A 20608-nucleotide genomic window follows, 5' to 3' on the forward strand; every position below is an offset into this window, starting at 1 on the left:
ATTTTAATAAAGGTAATATGGGATACAAAAACAAAAATAATTATACAAATCAAAACTATAACAATATTGGTAATTTTGGGAAAAATTATATTGACAATGATTATAATAACAAAAACAATTATAGAGACTACAATAGCAATAACATCAATAATAATAATAATTGTGTAGAAAGAAACAATAGTAATTATAGGAATAATAACAATTTCAATAACAGTGCTAGATTTTTGAATAATAATCCAAGCGCAAATTTTAACGATAATAAAGGTGGCCAACAAAACAATTACAGTAGGCAAAATCATGGTCAACAGTTAAATATGGGGGCCTCTAGGCAAAGACAGCCGCAAAAAAATCGGTGGTTAGGACAAATTTTGACATCCCTGCGCAGCCTAACAAAAATTTCCGGTTCCCAATAACAATAATAATGAAAATCAAACGCAAAATAATTTAAATATCACGGGTGTTACACGTTGTGCGAATATTTTTTCTAATAGACAGTCGGATATTGAACCAATAATATTAGGAAAATTATATAATTCTAATGTAAAATTTCTTATCGATACGGGAGAATCTATTAGTATAATAATCGATAATCTAATTTCTAAAAATCACAATATTATTCCGGTTCAAAATACGACTCTTACTACAGTAAACGGTTCACTACTAGATTTAATAGGGAAAACAGCAATAGAGATAACATTTTATGACCATTTATTTTCTATTGATTGCGCGGTAGTCAAAAATCTAAAAGCTAATAGCTTGTTAGGTAATAATTTTCTGCAAAACTATAAGGCTACCATTGATATGTATGATTTGAAAATTGTTTTATTTGACGGACCACACAGGGTGACCGTACTCTTCGAAAAATTCAATTCTAGAAATATCGTAAATCATATTCTTTCACATAAAGAATCAATTAATGTTTCCATTGAGTCCACAGCGACGCGTATGCAGGTTTCAAAAAATATCCCACGAGACGGATTTTGCGGCGTAAATACATTAGTAGAGGTATTGAAAAATAAAAATATTAATGTTAATTTTCATGATATTCAAGTATTACTAGGCGTATATTCTGCAGGTCAGCCTGTCTGGTTTGAGGCAGAAGATCTAGCAGCCGTCGCGTCATATTACAATAAAAATTTAATTGTACTTTCCCATGATAACAATCGTTCGGACGTAAACATCATCGCATTCACAGAATTCGATCGAGATAACGTGTTTGTTTTATTTTCCCACTGTCATTGGTCTCCATTAGAATACGTAAAAAATTCTAGTGTTAATTTTAATATTAAAACAATTGTGCATATTAATGACAATATTTCAGTCGCCGACAGTCGTAAAATTCTGAACTCCAGACAAAAAAATTATGATTTCACCGAACACTTCAAACAAAACGATGCGTCAACACCAGACGTACACTTTGAATCTCAGGTTAACGAAACATGTTTCGTGGAAAAAAAAACAATATCTTCTCTAGCAGACGTTTCACACGAATTCGACATTAACCCGTCCTTATCTCACGATAAAAAACGAAAACTTGAAACGTTGCTGAATAATTATAATGACATTTTTTCAAAGACTAAATTCGACTTAGAATTAAAGACGAATTATTAAAGGCCGGCATAATAGAACCGTCAAATAGTCCATATAGTAATCCGGTATTTTTAGTAGGGAAAAACCTCCCACAGGGCCACAAAACAGAAGCCACCCCTAAGGAGTATCGCTCGTTTTAAATTATAGAAATTTAAATTCGATTTTATTAAAAAAAAGTTTTCCCATGCCGATAATTCAAAATATATATGACTGCTTAGCTGGTAACCACTATTTTTCATTATTAGACGCGTCCAGTGGTTTTTATCAATTCAAACTTTCTAAAAATTCTCGACAATATACAGCTTTTTCTACTGATACGGGACATTTTCAATTCAAAAGACTTCCATTGGGATGATGCTCCAGCAATATATCAGGCCGCTATGTGCAAAATTATGGGAGGTCTTACTTATAAAAACAATATTTGCTACTTAGATGATTGCACAGTTTTTGGAAAATCTTTCGATCAATATTTATATTTATTATCCATAACATAACAGAGATTTTGACAGTATAATCTAAAATTGAAGCCATCAAAATGTAAATTCGGATACGAAGAGATACAAGTACTCTGTAATATCATAAAGTCGAAAGGCATTAGGCCAACCGATTAGGGCATTGAATTGGTAAAAAATTTCCTTCCCCAAACACTATTAAACAACTTCGTAGTTTTTTCAATTATTTCAAAAAATTTATTCCCAACTTTAGTAAACTGGCGAAACCTCTTACAGATCTGACTAAGGGTAAATTTAAAACATAAAGTGAAAAATTAAATGGTTTGCTAAACATGAAACAGCATTTAAAGAGCTAAAGTCTAAACTTACGACACCTCCACTTCTCACGCATTTTAACGTAAATTTGGAAACTCTACTAGTAACAGATGTTAGTAAATTAGGTCTAGGTGTTATCCTGCAGCAACGCGACGATAATAACGAAATTCATCCAATTTCTTACGTGTCTAAAAAGTTAACGCCCGCGGAGTCCAACTATTCCGCAATGGAACTCGAGGTTTTAGCTATTAATTTCGCGTTTACTCATTATAGGCAATATGTTCACGATAGGAAAATCGAGATTTGGACTGATCATAAAAATTTAACAAACTTTATGAATATAAAAACTGAATCTAAGGTTGTAAACAGAATAAGAACGAAATTAATTGGCTATGATTTTGAAGTAAAATATAAAAAAGATATTTTTAATAGGGCCGCGGATCATCTATCGCGTTATCCCAGTTCAAGTAAACTAATTAATAATTTAAATTCGAATATTAAAAATGATATTTTTAAAATAAATCTTGTTCAACCTATAAAGTTAATATCTTATACTAGATACGAGTTGTAATCATTTGTGGTATTATTAAGAAAATTTAAAGATTAAAATATACTATTCTATATAGAAAAGTTCTGCATATAAAAGTTTATATAATGTACTCTTCACTATCATAATATGGTATAACAGTAAGCTACCCTATTTGTGTCTACAATAATGGTCTTTCATTAAACCTTTTTAATTAAGATAACCAACTCTTTTATTTATACATTAATTGTAATTATTCATCTCATTATATTACACATATTTCAGTCGTAAATCAATTAGTCTATTTTGAAATCATTCTTTATCGAAAAGAAATCTATTAATTATACTTTCATCTCTTTTTATTATTCTTATCTTAATAATTAAAAGCAATGTGTCAACCCCAATATTGAGTATAAAAAACTATATTAACGTTATATAAAAGGTTAAAATGATTTGTACACTATTCATCTGTAATAATTCATATATATATATATATATATATATATATATATATATATTATGCTTACTCATGAATAAACAATAACATTGTAAGAATAAGACAATAATAATTTTTGGGGATACAAAGTATTATAAAAGGCAAAGCTACATCACACAGTCTGGTCTAATTTAATAGCACTCTCAACAACGTCATGTAAAATTTGTGAATTTCATTGTTGGAATTCTTAAGTGTTAAATTTGTGAACTAAATGTCAGTGTTGCGTTATTTTATTTATCAATTTTTACTTAATACTGACACTGAAGTAATTTTAAGACAAAGAAAAATTGTCAAGTAATATTTCAAATTAATAATAGTTATATTATAGACTTATATTATTCTATAACCCTCAAATCAAACCCAGAATGAAAGTAACTCTCACTTTATTCAACACACCTTTCAATTTTCTTATTTTAATCTTTTATATTAAATTAATTAAACAAGTCTTTAACTACTCTATATTATAGAGTTTTGAGTTACGATAGCACACTTACAATTACTGATATTATTGACAATATTGAATAATTGTAAATTTTTTTCTCATTTATTAAAAAAAAAATTTTGTTGGTAGTTTTTCAAATAAATTTACTATAGTAATAATGTAAACAATATTGTCACGATTTATTAAAAAAAATTTGAACCTAAATCAACTTTAAAATAAAACTCATTATACCTACGTATTCTTGATTATTTATGTTAAAGATGTTATTTTGACCAATTTTACAAATATTATTTATAAAATCTAATATTTTTAGAATAGCGGCCCAAGTATAGAGAGACGATGGGCACATTGGGTAACGCAGCAGTGTTTGATTCGCACCGTCTCGCATTTGAGTCTCAGTCACAAGCGGCTCTGTTTCTAAACGAATTATCAGTTTAGTGATTGGGGTAGCAATCTCTCTGGCCATAGTCTAATAAACCATCTCAAAGTATACATAGTTCAGAAACCATTGTGGTTTCTTAACAATGAGCCATAAAAAACTTATATATTAAACCTTGAGCTGTACTACAATATATAATTTATAAATTATTTTTGAAAATTTTTCATTGTTTAATTAGTATGTTTAAAATTATTTTCACAAAAAGTTAGCAAACATTACTATATTATATTTTTTTTTAGCATTCATTTATTATTTTATATTAAGTATATATAGTTATCAAAATCGTATGATATTATTTAAATTATCATTTGAAATATTTTATCTAACGACTGTTAATTATCCTGCAAGTGACGTCAAGAAATTTAACCATGATGAAATCCATATTGTGTTCAATCATAATTCTTACAGTTTATTGTCGTTTTTCCAATGCGTTTGATTGGGATAAATATCCCAATGGAGACATTTTAAAGTCAGAATTAATATTTTGTTTTCCCAAAAATGTTATCTTAGGAGAAATAAACAAAGGTAATATTACTAAGGAACAATATCACTTAGCCTTGAAAATCAGGTCGTATAAATTATTATATATGTTGGTAATTTTTTCTCAAAATGCAATAAATGATAAAAATATAGAAAAATACAAAAACTCAAGAATTAAAATTGATAGTATAATTATGGAACCACTAGAAAATATGATTAAATTCATGAAATATCACCAAATAAATGTTTTTAATTTAGAGTTTAATATTCGCGATATAATTTGTTGTCAAATACATCCCATAGAAAAGTCGTATTCCATTTCTTATTTATTGAACAATTTTAAAAATCATTATTCTGATTTATTATACAGATTAAAAACACGTATTTATGATTTATTAATTGATGATATAAAAAAATTCAATTTTGTATTATTAAAAAAACCTAAAACCATTTTTTTTGATAGCATGCTAAAACAAGCAATTGATTCGTGGAAAATGTTTGATAATTTTAAGGTTGATGAAGAATCAAAAAACTATATTCCTCCAAATTTTTCAATGGATTGTATTCAACCAACGATTTATTTTTATAATAAAATAAATACTGAGTACATAATTATGCCGTCAAAAGAAGTTAATAAAAAAATAAAATGTGCTGTAATGTAACATTTTGACATATCCTTGAAAAAAAAAACAGAACAACACAGAAAAAAATAATCTTACAATAATACAATTAATATTTTAAAACATAAAATGTAAGTGAAATATTTCATTTGAAATTTTAAATGTTAAAAAGTTCTCTCTTATGTAATAAACCAAGGATTTAATTTTATTCTTAAAATATATGTAAGTGAAATTAATTAAAATAATAATTTATGTGAATCTATTGAACAATTTTAATTGGCTTTTTATTTTAATGTTGTACTATTTCAATAATATTGCAGATGACTAAAAATACTGCAACGTGATATATCCCTAGAATTTTATAAGTGTGCTATTTCTAAACGGAACTATGCTGGCGAATTCTAGAGTGCTGGAGAGAATACTAGCAAATAATATTTTTTGAGTGATGCCCTAAGGACTAGGCCTCTATTATATGTTGTATAAAGGCATTATTAACATCTCTACTATAGAAATATTTTTACTCTACCAACCTTTTGGCATACAATTAAAAATCAAACATTTAATTTAGAAATAGAAAAAAATAAAAAACCCAGCACAGGAGGGTCGTGGCACAGTGGTGACGTGGCATAGTTGGATAAAGTATAAATATCTGACAGTGATTAAAATCACTATCAAAAAAAAAAACGCTTCGATGAAAATCTTTAAATAGTATTTAATTTTAAAAAATTGGTGTATTATTCCAAATGCTACATGATCTGCTAGTTCCTTATTAATATCCTGATTAAGATAAAGTATGTCGAATGAACTAGATATACAAATAGTATTTCTTATAAAAAATTTGTATTGATCAATACACTTTTCAATAAGTTATATCATTATAAAGTTAAAAATGTAAAAAATAAAATTGAGAATTTTCACACAATAATAGCATTTGGTAGCCATTTTCATCGTGAAGACAAAATAAAGTCCGAAATTTTTTTTTTACATAATAAAGTAGATTACATTAGCTTTAATTTAAGATATATATAAAAGTGTCAGACTTTCCGGAACACTTTTAAAAGTTAAATTGAAAATGTTCTACTTTCTACAAGCAATTTTTAGATTTTAACCCCCCTCATAAATAGGTAAATGATCCGATATAAAAAAACAGTAAGTCGAATGAAAGATGTATATAAATACTACTTCTCATGAAAAAATTGTATTGATCCATACATTTTTTAAATAGTTATAGCATAAAAAAATTAAAAATGTAAAATACAAAATTGAAAATTTTCACACAAAAATAGCATAAAGTATGAAGATAAAATAAAGTCCGCAATTTTTTTTTTCATGACAAAGTATATTATATTAGCTTTAATTTAAGATATATATAAAACTGTCAGACTTTCCGGAACACTCAATAGTTAAGTTGAAAAAGTTAATTTTTTGTGAAAAAATTGTCATTTTGAATCCCTTCCTGTGAAGAGGTCTAGGGTCAAATTTATAAAAAAAATATATCAAATGTTAGGTAAAGACATCAAGTATTTATAAAAAAAAAATTATTGATATGTTCATTTTTAAAAAAGTTATGGCACTTTTTAGTAAAAAAATTTTGAAATATAGCGATTTTTAAATTTGTAATTTGTTTAGACGTGTCCTCCCATTTACGAGGAACGTGGGAAATTTTATCAATTTTTGAGGGTAATGTCTTCGACTAGATACGATTTGTGATCTTTTGACGTATCATTGAAAGAAATCGGTTCGGTGAGAGCTGAGAAAAAGTGGTAACAGGCACAAAAAAAAAAAACATTATAGTAAAATTAATACCTTCTCAGCTTCGCAAAAAGATACATCATGGTAAAATTAACAATTTCTTGGTATTTAATTAAAAACAAAGTTTCAGGGGTTTGCATTGGAGCTAAAAATTGGATATTAAAAAGTTTTCAGTTATCTTTTAGCTATTAAAAAAATAAATTGATTTATTTAAACACGCTTTAGACAAAACCTTTAGCTGCACAACAATATATAATATATAATTTATTTTTGTAAATTTCTCATTGTTTGGTAAATATATTTAAAATAATTTACAAATAACTTACAATATTAAATTTTTTTAAGCAAAATTTTATTGATTTATATTTAGTATATAAAGTTAGGTTTGGTTTTTAGATTTAGATTATCATTTGAGTTATTTTATTTGATGACTGTTAATTATCCTGCAAGTGGCGTCAAGAAATTTTACCAAGATGAAATCAACATTGTGTTCAATAATAATTTTTACAGTTTATTGTCGTTTTTCTAATGCGTTTGATTGGCATAAATATCCCAATGGAGAACTTATAAAGACAGAAGTAATATTTAGTGTTCCTAATTATATTATTTTAGGTGAAGTAAACGATTGTTATATTACCGATGAGCAATATTACTTGGTCATGAAAATCAGATCATATAAATTATTATATTTGTTGGTAAATTATTGTATACGCATAATATTTAAGAGTGATATAGAAATACATAAAATATTTGACTCACCATTTAATATTAAAAAAATAATTATTAATCCTCTCCAAAGTATTATCACGTTCATGGAACATCACCAAATAGATATTTCTGATTTAAAGAATTTTATGAATACTGTAATTTTATTTCCAATAAATAACGAAGAAGAAATAATGGATATCATTATTAATATTTTAGAAAAATTTGAAGAATACATTTACAATTTATTATTTATTGATATCAAAAAATTAAATTTTGAATTATTAGGAACATCTATAATAAATTCTTTTGATGACGAACTAGAGGAAGCAATTAAATCGTGGATGATTTTTTATAATTCTAATGATGATGCTGAATCAAAAATATATACTAATCCGAATTCGTTAACGGAATTTCTACAACCAACGATTTATTTTCATAATAAAATAATTACTGAGCACATAATTAAACCGTCAAATGATGAAGTTAAAAATTGATTGTCCTGTAATGTAATATTTTAACGTATCCTTGAAAAAAACAGACGACACACACAAAAAAAAATCTTAAAATAATGAAATTAATATTTGAAAATTAAATTGTAAGTGAAATATTTCATTGGAAATTCGAAATATCAATAAAGTTATATAAATTATTTTCTTATGTTATAAACAAAAGACATAATTTTAGCTTTAAAATATATATATATATCTTTAAATAAAATAATAAATTACACGGATGTATAGAAACATTATAGTTAGATTTTTATTTTAATATTGATTTTTTATTTCAATTATCTTATAGATGTCTAAAATACTGCAACGTGCTTTACGCTAGAGTTTTAAGTGTGTTAAAGGAAACTACACTTGCCAGTGACACAACTAGGATTAGAGTGAGGTCCTAAGACTAAGCTTATATTTTAAGTTATAAAAAGGCTGTAGTGTACTATGATCATTTGCACTATGGAAATATTTTTACTCCTATATTTTTATTTGGCGTACAGTTAAAAAAACCCAGCACGGGGGGGCGCGGCACAGTGGTGACGTGGCCTAGTTGGATCAAGTATAATGATATCTGACAGTGATTAAAATCACTATCAAAAAAAAAAAACGCTGCGATGCAAACCTTTAAATAGTGTTTAATTTTAAAAAATTGGTGGACGATTCCAAAAGCTACATAATCTGCTAGTTCCTTATTAATATCCNTATTCCAAAAGCTTCATAAACTGCTAGTTCCTTATTAATATCCTGATTAAGATAAAGTATGTCGAATGAAAAAGGGATTATTAAAAAATAGAATTTCCCATAAAAAAATTATATTGATCAATACACTTTTCAATAAGTTATAGCACTTTTAAGTAAAAAAAATTGAAAAAATATCGAAAATTAGCGATTCTTAAATTTGTAATTTTTTTGGAGGTTTCCCCCATTTACGGGGAACGAGGGAATTTTTTTCAATTTTTAAGGGTAATGTCTTCGACTAGATACGATTTGTGATCTTTTGACGTATCATTGAAAGAAATCGGTTCGGTGAGAGCTGAGAAAAAGTGGTAACAGACACAAANCATAGCACGTTGTCGTGGCAGATTTCATGGATAAAGTCGTCAATACAGACTACAGAAAAAAAAAAAAAAAAAAAACACATCTTAGTAAAACCAATACCTTCTCAGCTTCGCATCGAAGCTAAAAAATTACACGTATAGTGTAATGTTGAGTTGTATTTTTATAGATTAATTATCATTTAAAGTTTTCATGCTAAAAAATTGTATAGTTTCATATTTGGTAACCATAACAATTAATGTAACATTCATTTTTGACTTTGATATACATTTAGAAATAATTAACGAAGAATAGTTAATTCAAATAAAATTAATAATTAAATTTTCATATTATAAATTGAAGTTTACCCCATCACTGCAATTTAAAATATTTCAATTTAAATTTAATTAATTTAGTTTGTTTTGTTGATATTATTATTGAAAGAAATTAATTTTTTAGCGTAAAAACATTTATTATAATATGTCTCTTTTAAAGAGAATTTGTTTTTTTTTTTTTTAATATAATTATATAAAAACTAAATATTTAATTAATAAATGTTCAACCTCCAATTACTTTATTTAAATAAATAATAATTTATTTTACATGTTAGGAGTTAGAATTTGCTATTCTGATGTTTATTTCTATTCAATTTAAAATCATAGAATTTTTTTTCACATTTATTATGGATGTTATTGATTTAACAGTAGTAAATAAATGGCAGGTACGGGCTCTCAAAGGTGCCGACTAATTACGTCATTTATTGTTCTCGAGGAAAACAATGGGTGTACAGGCGAGATGTCGTCCGTCATGGTGACGTCACGCCTGACCTACCGTAACCCCCCTGGCCCAATTTTAGAAATGGATTTAAATTTGCAACAACGAACTTGTATTAAATTTTGTGTAAAAAACAAATTTAATGGTGCGCGAACGTTTTAAATGTTAGAAAAGTGTTTTGGCAACGATTCTCTAAAGAAAATTGTCGTTTATCAGTGGCACGAGCGGTTCAAAAGTGGTCGTCAATCAATTATAGATGATGAACGCAGCGGCAGACCATCGACATCGAAAACCGACAAAAACACTGAAAAAATAAAAGAAATGTTGGTCAATAACCGCAAATTAACCATCAGAGAAATAGCGGAGGACTTGAGCATACCTATGGATCCGTCCCAGACATTTTGGTTAATGATTTGGGTTTCCGTCGTGTAGCAGCAAAGTTGGTGCAAAAAGACCACAATTTCATGCAAAAAAGAGACCGTGTTGACGTCGCAAAAGACATGATTTGCGAGGATGAATCTGATCCTACAGTCATCAATAGAATCATTACTGGAGACGAGACATGGGTTTATGAGTATGACTCACAATCAAGACATCAGGCAAGTGAATGGCGTTCACCAAATGAGCCGAGACTAAAAAACCACGTCGTTTTCAGTTGATACGATCATATTTGCGTGTGTTCATATCTCTGTCTCCCATAACATCATTGTACCGTTTATATATATATATATATAATTAACACAGTGACACACAACAATACTAAAAGGAGGGTGGACTGCACACATGAACACTTTTTGCAATTCACGGCCAATGTGTCATAGTAAGATATCCCTATCGACAGTTGACATTTTACCATCTTCGCGATCACTACTTTACCTGATAATTAACTTAACTTTTCTACCCCGTATATAGTGTGTGTGTGTCGCCATCAGCTCCCTGTTGGATTATATCATCTCTAGGCGTCTAGCAGGTTGTATCATCTATTTAATATTCAATTGCTTAATAAATATTTATTTATATCGTTGTTAACCTAAAGTGTTATATATATATATATTGTAGTGCGACCCTTGGTAGTTCCTCTAAGGAAATATAAATTAAATAGGAAACTTCAGTACCTAAGGTAGATATAGCCTAGCCAGCTATCCCCCGTTTGTCCCTTAGAATACTGTCGACGGGCATTTAGGCTCAACCCCTAAATAGCGACGTAATACAGTCAAAAAAGAAGGCTATGCTCACGGTTTTCATGAATTACATTGGTGTACTACATCATGAATTTTTGCCAAAAGACCAGACAGTAAACAAAGAGTATTATTTGGGCGTTATGAGACGTTTGCGTGAATCAATTAGCTGAAAGAGACCAGAATTGTGGACAGAAAACTCGTGGATTTGGCTCCCTATGACTTCTTTCTATTCAATCGAGTTAAAAAACCATTACGGTGAACGCGTTTCAGCAGCCGATAGGAAGTAATGGAAAAATCGCAGGAAGCACTTATGGACATACCAAAAACCGAATATAAAAAATGTTTTGAGGATTGGATCAAGCGCTGGCATAAGTGTGTTGCAGTCGATGGGGGTTACCTTAAAGGGGACAATATAGATTTACATATTTTTTTTACATATTTACATATTACATATTTTTATCATATTTATTATTATTTTTATCACACTAATGTATTTATTGATGAATCATCATGATTCAACAACAATCTCTTGATGTTTAGGTTGTAAACGACCGTTAAAAATCTCGCCATTTAGTAATAGTATAGTTGTATCAATAGTATTGTTTTACGACGCTTACAAGATGGATCTTTTGGAACGAATTAACATCGAGCTAGATACGATTGTCGACAGCAATCCCATTGTAGAAGTTTATCATCAACTGGCCGTGTTGCGCGGAAAATATTCCTAGTTGGTGTAATTGGCCGATAAATGTGGACGTCAAATGACCAATTGGCATTATGTCGGGTGTTTTTGGTCATCGAATTCGAACGAAATACAAATCAATGGACCACCAATTTGTATGTGTAGGATTGTGAAATGTCTGTACATAATGTTATTCGAAGTTTTACAAAATATCAAATATGAATTTATGGTTAATGGTATGGTACAGCAAATTGACGATCAGTTTATCTAAGTAAATACAAATCTAAATTTCATAAAAAAAAATAGTTTATTGTCGTTATTTACTATTACATAATGTCATTTATATACAAAAATATCACTTAAAATAAAAGTATATATTATATGCAGATTTTTAATTTTATTTTGTATCCTACTGTTATTATATTTATAATTTGCATACTTCTCCGGTGAATGCATTGTATTCCATTTGACAATCGTGTATGATGACGCAGTACAGCGAACTTAGCAGTTAGCTGGAAATTGCTCTGCACATTCAAAGTCAATAGGTAGATCCACTGTGGACTACTTGACGGTATCGTTTTGTTTAGAACAATCTATGACGAATATAGGTCCGATTTTTTTGTAGCTGATATGATCCAAAAAAGGGTATGGGTTCATTTCTCCATAGTACATTATTTGAAATAGTGCATACGAATTATAAAATGTCGAGAACTTGGCTTTGTCGAAATATGCATTTTGGTTTTTGTAGGGGTACTCATCACCGTTCAAGTATGCCTTGATGTTACACAGGATTAAATTCACCATGTACCCGTTTATTGGCATTTGTGACCATGGCTACGAATAAGTATCTAGGTTTTTCAACACCCGAGAACGTACGCACTGGCTTTGTATGAGTGGTGGTTTGTGGTACAAGGGGGTATACAGCAGTGTCCTAAAGTTTAACCATTTAAAGCTGTCAAGTATGCGCATCAGACCCAATTCAATTTTCGCGTTTGGTTCAAAGTATTTCTAGACCCATTTAATTTTTATGATATTCACTTTGGATTATCTGATCAGCGAAATGTTTTCTGCGGTTAACACCGAAGCTTTTCCTGCTTCATATTTAGGCGGTGACAATGCTATGGCTCAGTGGTCGGCATTTGATACTTGAGTATGAGTGTTTGCTTACAGTTGATCAGTGTATGCCGATACCGTTCGAAAAATCCTATACACAATGACAACGGACAATGAGCTACAAATTTAGAATGGTCCATAAACTTTATGAGTAGGGTAATTTAGGGGATACTGCAGCCCCCTCCTCACCGTCCTCCAGTATGATGGGTGGGTGGGGGGATGGGCGTGTCATACGCGGGCGTGATTTCTCGATGGTGGGGGTAATGGAGGATTGGATTTATGAGGGTGGGGGTAAGGAGGAGNGTGCAGAGCGCACTGCTAGACGCCCTCCGCCGTCCGGAGGACAAATCGCCGCCGGAAATCGGACCCGTTGTGGTCCGAGAGAACTCCGGCGGCAAAGGACGCTACGCCCGGGCGGAGGTGCCGGCAAGGCTGGCCCCTCGCCTCGCAGGTCTCGCCCGTATCCGCGTGGGATGGGTCACCTGTAGGCTGAGGATCCTTGGCGACAAGGGTCCGAGGTGCTACAGGTGCCTGGAGCACGGGCACGTGGCTCAGACCTGCAAGGGACCGGACAGATCCAAGGGGTGCTTCTCCTGTAAAAAGGAGGGGCACCAGGCCAAGGACTGTCCGGGGGTGGGGCCGGCTTCAAAGGCCGCGAAGTCAAAGGGGGGGCCTGGAAAGAAGGCTCCCCCTGTGAAGAAGAAAGGGGGAAAGGCCGAGGGGTCTCCCGGAGCGCAGCCCGCTAGTGGATGAGATTCCTCCAAGTGAATCTGAACCACAATCGGGCCGCTCAGGACCTGGTCCGGCGGGCGGCGTACGAGATGGGCACCGACGTGTGCATCGTCTCGGACCCGCACGCCGGATCGGTCCGGGACTCTGCCGGCTGGTTCATGGACCGGTCCGGCAGAGCGGCGATCGGCGTGATGGACCGCGGCCTGACGGTCGCGGACATCGAGTCGGGCGACGGTTACGTAGTGGCAAGGATAGACGGCATGGACGTCTTGAGCTGCTACGCGCCGCCCAGCTTGCCGATCGCCGGACTCCTCGGGTCCGTGTCCTCCTGCCTACGGGCCAGGAGGCTCGGGCGGCCGCGCGACGGCAGAGGGGAGCTCGTGGCCGGGGATTTTAACGCTCACTCCCCGGTCTGGGGGTCGGCGGACACGAATCAGCGTGGCGAAGAGCTGTTGGACCTGATGTCAGCCCTCGGGCTGGTGTCGGCCAACAGGGGATCCACCCCGACGTTCGAGGGTCACTCCTCGAGCTCGGTGGTGGACGTCACGCTGGTGTCCCCGTCACTGCACCCGCACGTGACCGGCTGGTCGGTTCTCCCGTACAGGGAAAACCTCAGCGACCACCGGTACATCGTGTACGAGTGCGGTGATGGCGGCCGTCCCCCTCGAGCCGTGCCCCGCATGCCGTCACGCGGCGGGCGAGTGGGCTGGCGAGTCGGACCTACCACGGACGTCGACGCTTTTGAGACGGGCTTATTGCTCGCTCAATGGTCGGCGCCCGCGGTACCGGACCGGCGTGTCTCCGCGAGCGAAGCGGCGGAAGAGTTGGACCGGAGGGTGGTCGCAGCCTGCGACTTCGCCCTCCCGGCCAAACGACCGCCGACGACTCGCGGACCGCCAGTCCACTGGTGGTCCGAGGAGGTGGCGGCCAGGCGTGAGGAGTGCGTCAGGGTCAGGAGGGCCATGACGCGCTCCAACCGTCGGCCGCGAGACCCGGAGTCCCCGGACCCGAGGGAGGCGCTGAGATCGGCCCGCAAAGAGCTGAAGCTCGCCATCAAGCGGGCCAAAGCGAAGTGCTGGGCCGAACTCGTGAAGTCGGTGGACCACGACCCGTGGGGGAAACCCTATCGGGTCGTCCTGCGGAAGCTCCGCGGCCCACCGGCTTCCGGTCAGCTGGAGGCGGAGGTGCTGGAAAGGGCGGTCGACACGTTCTTTCCGACACATCCGCCCCTGCCTCCCTCGGCGTTTGGGGACGACGAGTCGGTGGAGGAATTCACCGCCCAAGAGGTGGCTGACGCGGTGGCGCGGATGCGGGGCCGGAACACAGCTCCTGGCCCCGACGCGATTCCAAACCGGGTGTGGGGGTTGGTCCACGACCTCGCCCCGGAGTGGATAAGCGCCGTCGCTAACCGCTGCCTCGCGGAGGATGAATTCCCCACGAGGTGGAAGAAGGCCAGGCTGGTGCTCCTGAGGAAGGGTGACAAGCCCGAGGGTCTCCCCTCGTCGTACCGACCGCTATGCATGTTGGACGACCTGGGGAAGATCCTCGAGCGGCTGCTCGTAACCCGGATCGAAACCCACCTGGCCTCAGTGGGAGGACTGGCCGAGGGCCAGTTCGGTTTTAGTAGAGGGAGGTCGACGGACGGCCCGTTGCGCTGCGCTACAGTGTCGGTGTGATCGGGCTCTACGGGGCTACGAAACGTCGGCACGAGCGCAGTTTCCCTAGCTCGGGGAATCGGGCGCGTCCTCAGGTTGCGGATAGAGGAACGGCCTGCAGATATGCAGGTTAGCCGCGAAATAAGCAGTCCATTAATTTGGACTGACGAATAAGCGGTCGCGGACAGCGAGCCGCCCAAACGCTTGTTAACCCTGTAGATATACAGGGTAGCCGTGAAATAAGCCTTTATGGACGAATAAGCGGTAGCGTTTGGGTGAGAAGGAGCTACATGGACCACGCAACCAGTGAGTTGGCCATTCACTGGCCGAAGGGATCGGCTACGAGGGCAGCCCCCTCATAAAATTATTTCTATGAATAATGGACCAAACAGAGATAACGGTTACTGCATCAGGGGTATCGGATGCCCCAGTGCCGGCGGTTGGTGGGGGGCGTACCCACCAGGTGTCGTCTCGATCAATCGAACACGCATCAAATGCAGGAGTGTTGAGGCAGGCTCCTGCAGCCAACCACGGGGTTGGTACTGCGACTGCAGGGAGTGGTGGCGACCAAGCCACTCCCGCCGGTGAAACAGCCGGGAGGTCATTGGCGACTGGAAAACTTGGAGTTTTGGATACTGGACTTGGAACTTTGAATGCGGCCACACCCTTGGACGCTCCAGCTAAGCCCTCCATAATGGAGAGGCTGCTGAGTTCGTCCAGGAAGGGGTCTTGCAACTCGGCAAGACTAGAGGAGGACGATGCTCTTCGCGGGAAGAGGAAGGAGGTGTCTCCAACGGTTGATGGACCGGAGGTGGTCACGTTGGATGACACCCCTCCGGATGCCCCAATCACAATGTTGGACACCCCCCGAAGAGCGCCAGAGACCAAGAGGCGGAAGTGTGTGGAGATCGCGGCTGCCGACCACTTCCATGAGGACGGCACGCCGCGGTCGAAGCTGGACCGGGCCAGTTCCAGGACCGTCCTGACGGCCGGCCTGGATCTGGTCGTCCACTTGGCGGACGTCTTAGAATGTGTCATGGAAGTCGTACCACCGCACGCCAACGTGGTGACGGCGGCCATGGCACTTATAAGAAGTGTGCGTTCCATGCACGACCTGGAGCTTACCCGCACACCTGATGAGGATCTCCCGAAGGTCGATTCGTCGACACAAACGGAGTCCCAGAAGGTTGCGGGAGGCAATGGGTCGTGCACGGGCGAACGTGTGGCGGAAAATGCCAGTGGCGCTACTCCCGCCTCTATTCCCCCCGCGATGCAATCACCCACAAGGGTGAAGAAGCGGGGGAAGAGAAAGAAGAAGAAGGCGGTCATCGCGCCCGAGCCCCAGCCGGCGGACAAGCCGGCTAATTCGGGCGGGACGGCGTCGATGGCCCCGGAGACGGCCAAGGTCCCGGCGAGCGCCACTTCCGTAGCGCCGCTGTGGACCGAGGTCGTCAGTCGGAAGGCTAAGGCAAAGAAGCCGACCGACCCGGGGTCCCGGGACGACAGGCCTGCCGCCTCGAAACCGAAGCCACCTCCCCCGAAAGCGGGGTCGAGAAAGCCTTCGGCCGCACAGATGCAGGCGAAGGTACCCCGCACGGAGGCGGTGGTGATTGGGCCCCTTAAGGAGGGTCAGCAGTACGCGGCTGTTATGAAAACGGCCATGGCGGCTGTTGACCTCCAGGCCTTAGGGGTCCAAGTGGCGGGCACGCGGAGGACCCAGGCTGGGGCGGTCTTGCTGGAGGTCAAGGGCGCGGCCGCCCAAGCAGACCTCCTAGCGGCCAGTCTCAAGGAGGCTCTCAAGGAGCATGACGTGAGGGTCAGCAGGCCGATCAAGACCTGCAGCNTTACCCGCACACCTGATGAGGATCTCCCGAAGGTCGATTCGTCGACACAAACGGAGTCCCAGAAGGTTGCGGGAGGCAATGGGTCGTGCACGGGCGAACGTGTGGCGGAAAATGCCAGTGGCGCTACTCCCGCCTCTATTCCCCCCGCGATGCAATCACCCACAAGGGTGAAGAAGCGGGGGAAGAGAAAGAAGAAGAAGGCGGTCATCGCGCCCGAGCCCCAGCCGGCGGACAAGCCGGCTAATTCGGGCGGGACGGCGTCGATGGCCCCGGAGACGGCCAAGGTCCCGGCGAGCGCCACTTCCGTAGCGCCGCTGTGGACCGAGGTCGTCAGTCGGAAGGCTAAGGCAAAGAAGCCGACCGACCCGGGGTCCCGGGACGACAGGCCTGCCGCCTCGAAACCGAAGCCACCTCCCCCGAAAGCGGGGTCGAGAAAGCCTTCGGCCGCACAGATGCAGGCGAAGGTACCCCGCACGGAGGCGGTGGTGATTGGGCCCCTTAAGGAGGGTCAGCAGTACGCGGCTGTTATGAAAACGGCCATGGCGGCTGTTGACCTCCAGGCCTTAGGGGTCCAAGTGGCGGGCACGCGGAGGACCCAGGCTGGGGCGGTCTTGCTGGAGGTCAAGGGCGCGGCCGCCCAAGCAGACCTCCTAGCGGCCAGTCTCAAGGAGGCTCTCAAGGAGCATGACGTGAGGGTCAGCAGGCCGATCAAGACCTGCAGCGTCATGCTCCTGGACGTAGAGGAGTGGATGGAGCCGGGAGACATTAAGTCCGCCCTGGTCTCCGCCCTCCAGGCCCCAGACGGGGGCCAGGCCGAAGTTGGTGCGGTCACGGTCCGCACCAACGGAGTCGGCAAGGGGCGGTACGCCAGGTGTGACCTGCCTATCCGGCTGGCTCCACGCCTAGCGGCCCTCACGCGAGTGAGGGTAGGGTGGAGCTCCTGTAGGCTGAGGATCCTCGAAGACAAGGGTCCTCAGTGCTACAGGTGCCTGGAGCGAGGGCACATTGCGGCCGCCTGTAAAGGTCCGGACCGCAAGGGTGCCTGCTTCAGGTGCCGGAGGGTGGGGCACCTGTCCAAGGACTGCCCCGGTCCCCAAGCTAAGGGGACCAACGGAGGGGCTGTTGAAAAGCCCCGGGAGGAGGTGTCGGCGGTCCGAGGGACCCCTAAGGCGTCCTGTGCGCCGCCCACCAGTGGATGAGGTTCCTTCAAACGAACCTCAACCATTGTAGGGCGGCGCAGGATCTGGTCCGACAGGCGGTGTACGAGATGCGCATCGACGTGTGCGTAATCTCGGAACCGTTTGTCGGACTGATCAAGGACGCCCCGGGGTGGCACTTGGACCGATCCGGGAGAGCGGCGATCGGTGTGATGAGCCGCGACCTAACAGTCGCGGACATCGAGGTTGGCGACGGATTCGTGGTGGCGAGGATTGACGGCATTGACGTCATGAGCTGCTACGCGTCGCCAAACCAGCCGATCGCCCCTCTCCTGGAGGGTGTCGCCCACAGCCTGCGGGGCAGACGTTCCTCGGGTCTGCGGGGTGGCAGGGACGAACTCGTCGCCGGGGACTTTAACGCTAAGTCCCCGGTATGGGGATCCGCTTCGGCGGACCGGCGTGGCGACGAACTGTTGGACGTCATGGCAGCCTTAGGGCTGTCGACGGCCAACAGGGGAACCACCCCGACGTTCGTGGGTAACACCTCGAGCTCGGTGGTGGACGTCACGCTGGCGTCGCCGTCGGTCCTCGGACGTATTGCCGGTTGGTCCGTTCTCTCCCACGTGGAGAACATGAGCGACCACCGGTACATCACGTTCGAGTGCACCGACGGCAGGCGTCCTCGGACGGGGCCGGACCTGCAGCCTCGCGGCGCTCGCGTCGGCTGGAAAGTCGGCCCGGAGTCGGACGCCGATCTATTCGCGGCCGGTCTACTGATCGCCCGATGGACGGCGCCCACTCCGCCCGATCGACTGGTCTCCGCGGGCGAGGTGGCGGAAGAGCTGGACAGGAGAGTCGAAGTCGCTTGCGACTTTGCACTCCCCAGAAAGCGTCCGCCACCTACCCGAGGACCTCCCGTTCACTGGTGGAACGAGGAGGTGTCTGCCCTGAGAAGCGACTGCGTCAGGGCGAGGAGAGCCCTGACGCGGTCCAACAGGCGTGGGCAGGCAGAACCCGATCCGGATAATCCGGATCCCAGGGAGTTGCTGAGGGAGGCCCGGAAACGGCTGAAGCTCGCCATCAGGCGTAGCAAAGCTCGTTGCTGGGCCGACCTCGTGAAGTCGGTGGATCACGACCCTTGGGGGAAACCCTATAGGGTCGTGATGCGCAAGCTGCGCGGCCCACCGACTTCGGGGCAACTGGAGGCGGAGACGTTGGAACAGACGGTCCACGCGCTGTTCCCGACACATCCGCCTCTCCCACCCCTGGGAGACTGGCCGTCTGTCGATGACGACGCGACCGTTGAGGATTTCACCCTGGAGGAGATATCCGCTGCGGTAGCGAGAGTTCGGGGAAGAAACACCGCGCCCGGTCCGGACAGCATACCGAACCGGGTGTGGGGTCTCGTCCACGACCTCGCGCCGCAGTGGTTAGACACCGTTTTAAACGTGTGTCTCCAAAAGGGTGAAATCCCGCCCCGGTGGAAGAGGGCGAGGTTGGTGCTCTTGCGGAAAGGCGACAAGCCCGAGGGAGTCCCCTCGTCGTACCGGCCTCTTTGTATGCTGGACGACGTGGGGAAAATCCTCGAGCGGCTGTTGGCCACCCGCATAGAGCACCACCTGGAGACGGTCGGTGGGCTGGCGGACGGCCAGTTCGGGTTCAGGAAAGGGAGGTCGACGGATGACGCGGCCTCCTTCTTCCAGCAGTTGGCCGTCAGGGCCGAGAACGGACCGGGCTTCTGCGTTGCGGTGAGCCTGGACATCCGGAACGCTTTCAACTCCGTGCGATGGTCACACATCCTCGGAGCGTTGGAAGCGTTCCGGGTGCCTCCGTACCTCCGCCGAATGATCCGGTCGTATTTCCACGACCGGGTCATCACATACGAGAGCGCCGCGGCCCCGAGAACCAGACCTGTGACGGGAGGCGTCCCGCAAGGGTCGGTTCTCGGGCCTCTGCTGTGGAACATCGCGTACAACGCGGTGTTCCGCGTTCCGCTACCGCCGGGCGTGCGCATCGTCTGCTGTAGAGGAGTGGATGGAGCCGGGAGACATTAAGTCCGCCCTGGTCTCCGCCCTCCAGGCCCCAGACGGGGGCCAGGCCGAAGTTGGTGCGGTCACG

At 41.5% G+C, this 20608-nt stretch overlaps 1 protein-coding gene and 1 long non-coding RNA gene across 2 annotated transcripts in view; both read left to right on the plus strand.

Annotated features, from left to right (window-relative positions):
- The window catches only part of LOC126896119 (ninjurin-A-like), a 67516-nt gene that overhangs the window by 24058 nt on the left and 22850 nt on the right, over positions 1–20608 (plus strand). The gene's annotated exons all lie outside the window — the stretch shown is intronic.
- Positions 3501–5631, plus strand: LOC126896127 (uncharacterized). The gene is made up of 2 exons (XR_007701776.1): positions 3501–3673; positions 4135–5631. It is a non-coding gene; the product is annotated as an uncharacterized LOC126896127 (long non-coding RNA).

This window comes from Daktulosphaira vitifoliae, unplaced genomic scaffold (genome assembly GCF_025091365.1).
Source record: "Daktulosphaira vitifoliae isolate Bord-2020 unplaced genomic scaffold, ASM2509136v1 Scaffold_1, whole genome shotgun sequence".
NCBI classification, from domain to species: Eukaryota; Metazoa; Arthropoda; class Insecta; order Hemiptera; family Phylloxeridae; genus Daktulosphaira; species Daktulosphaira vitifoliae.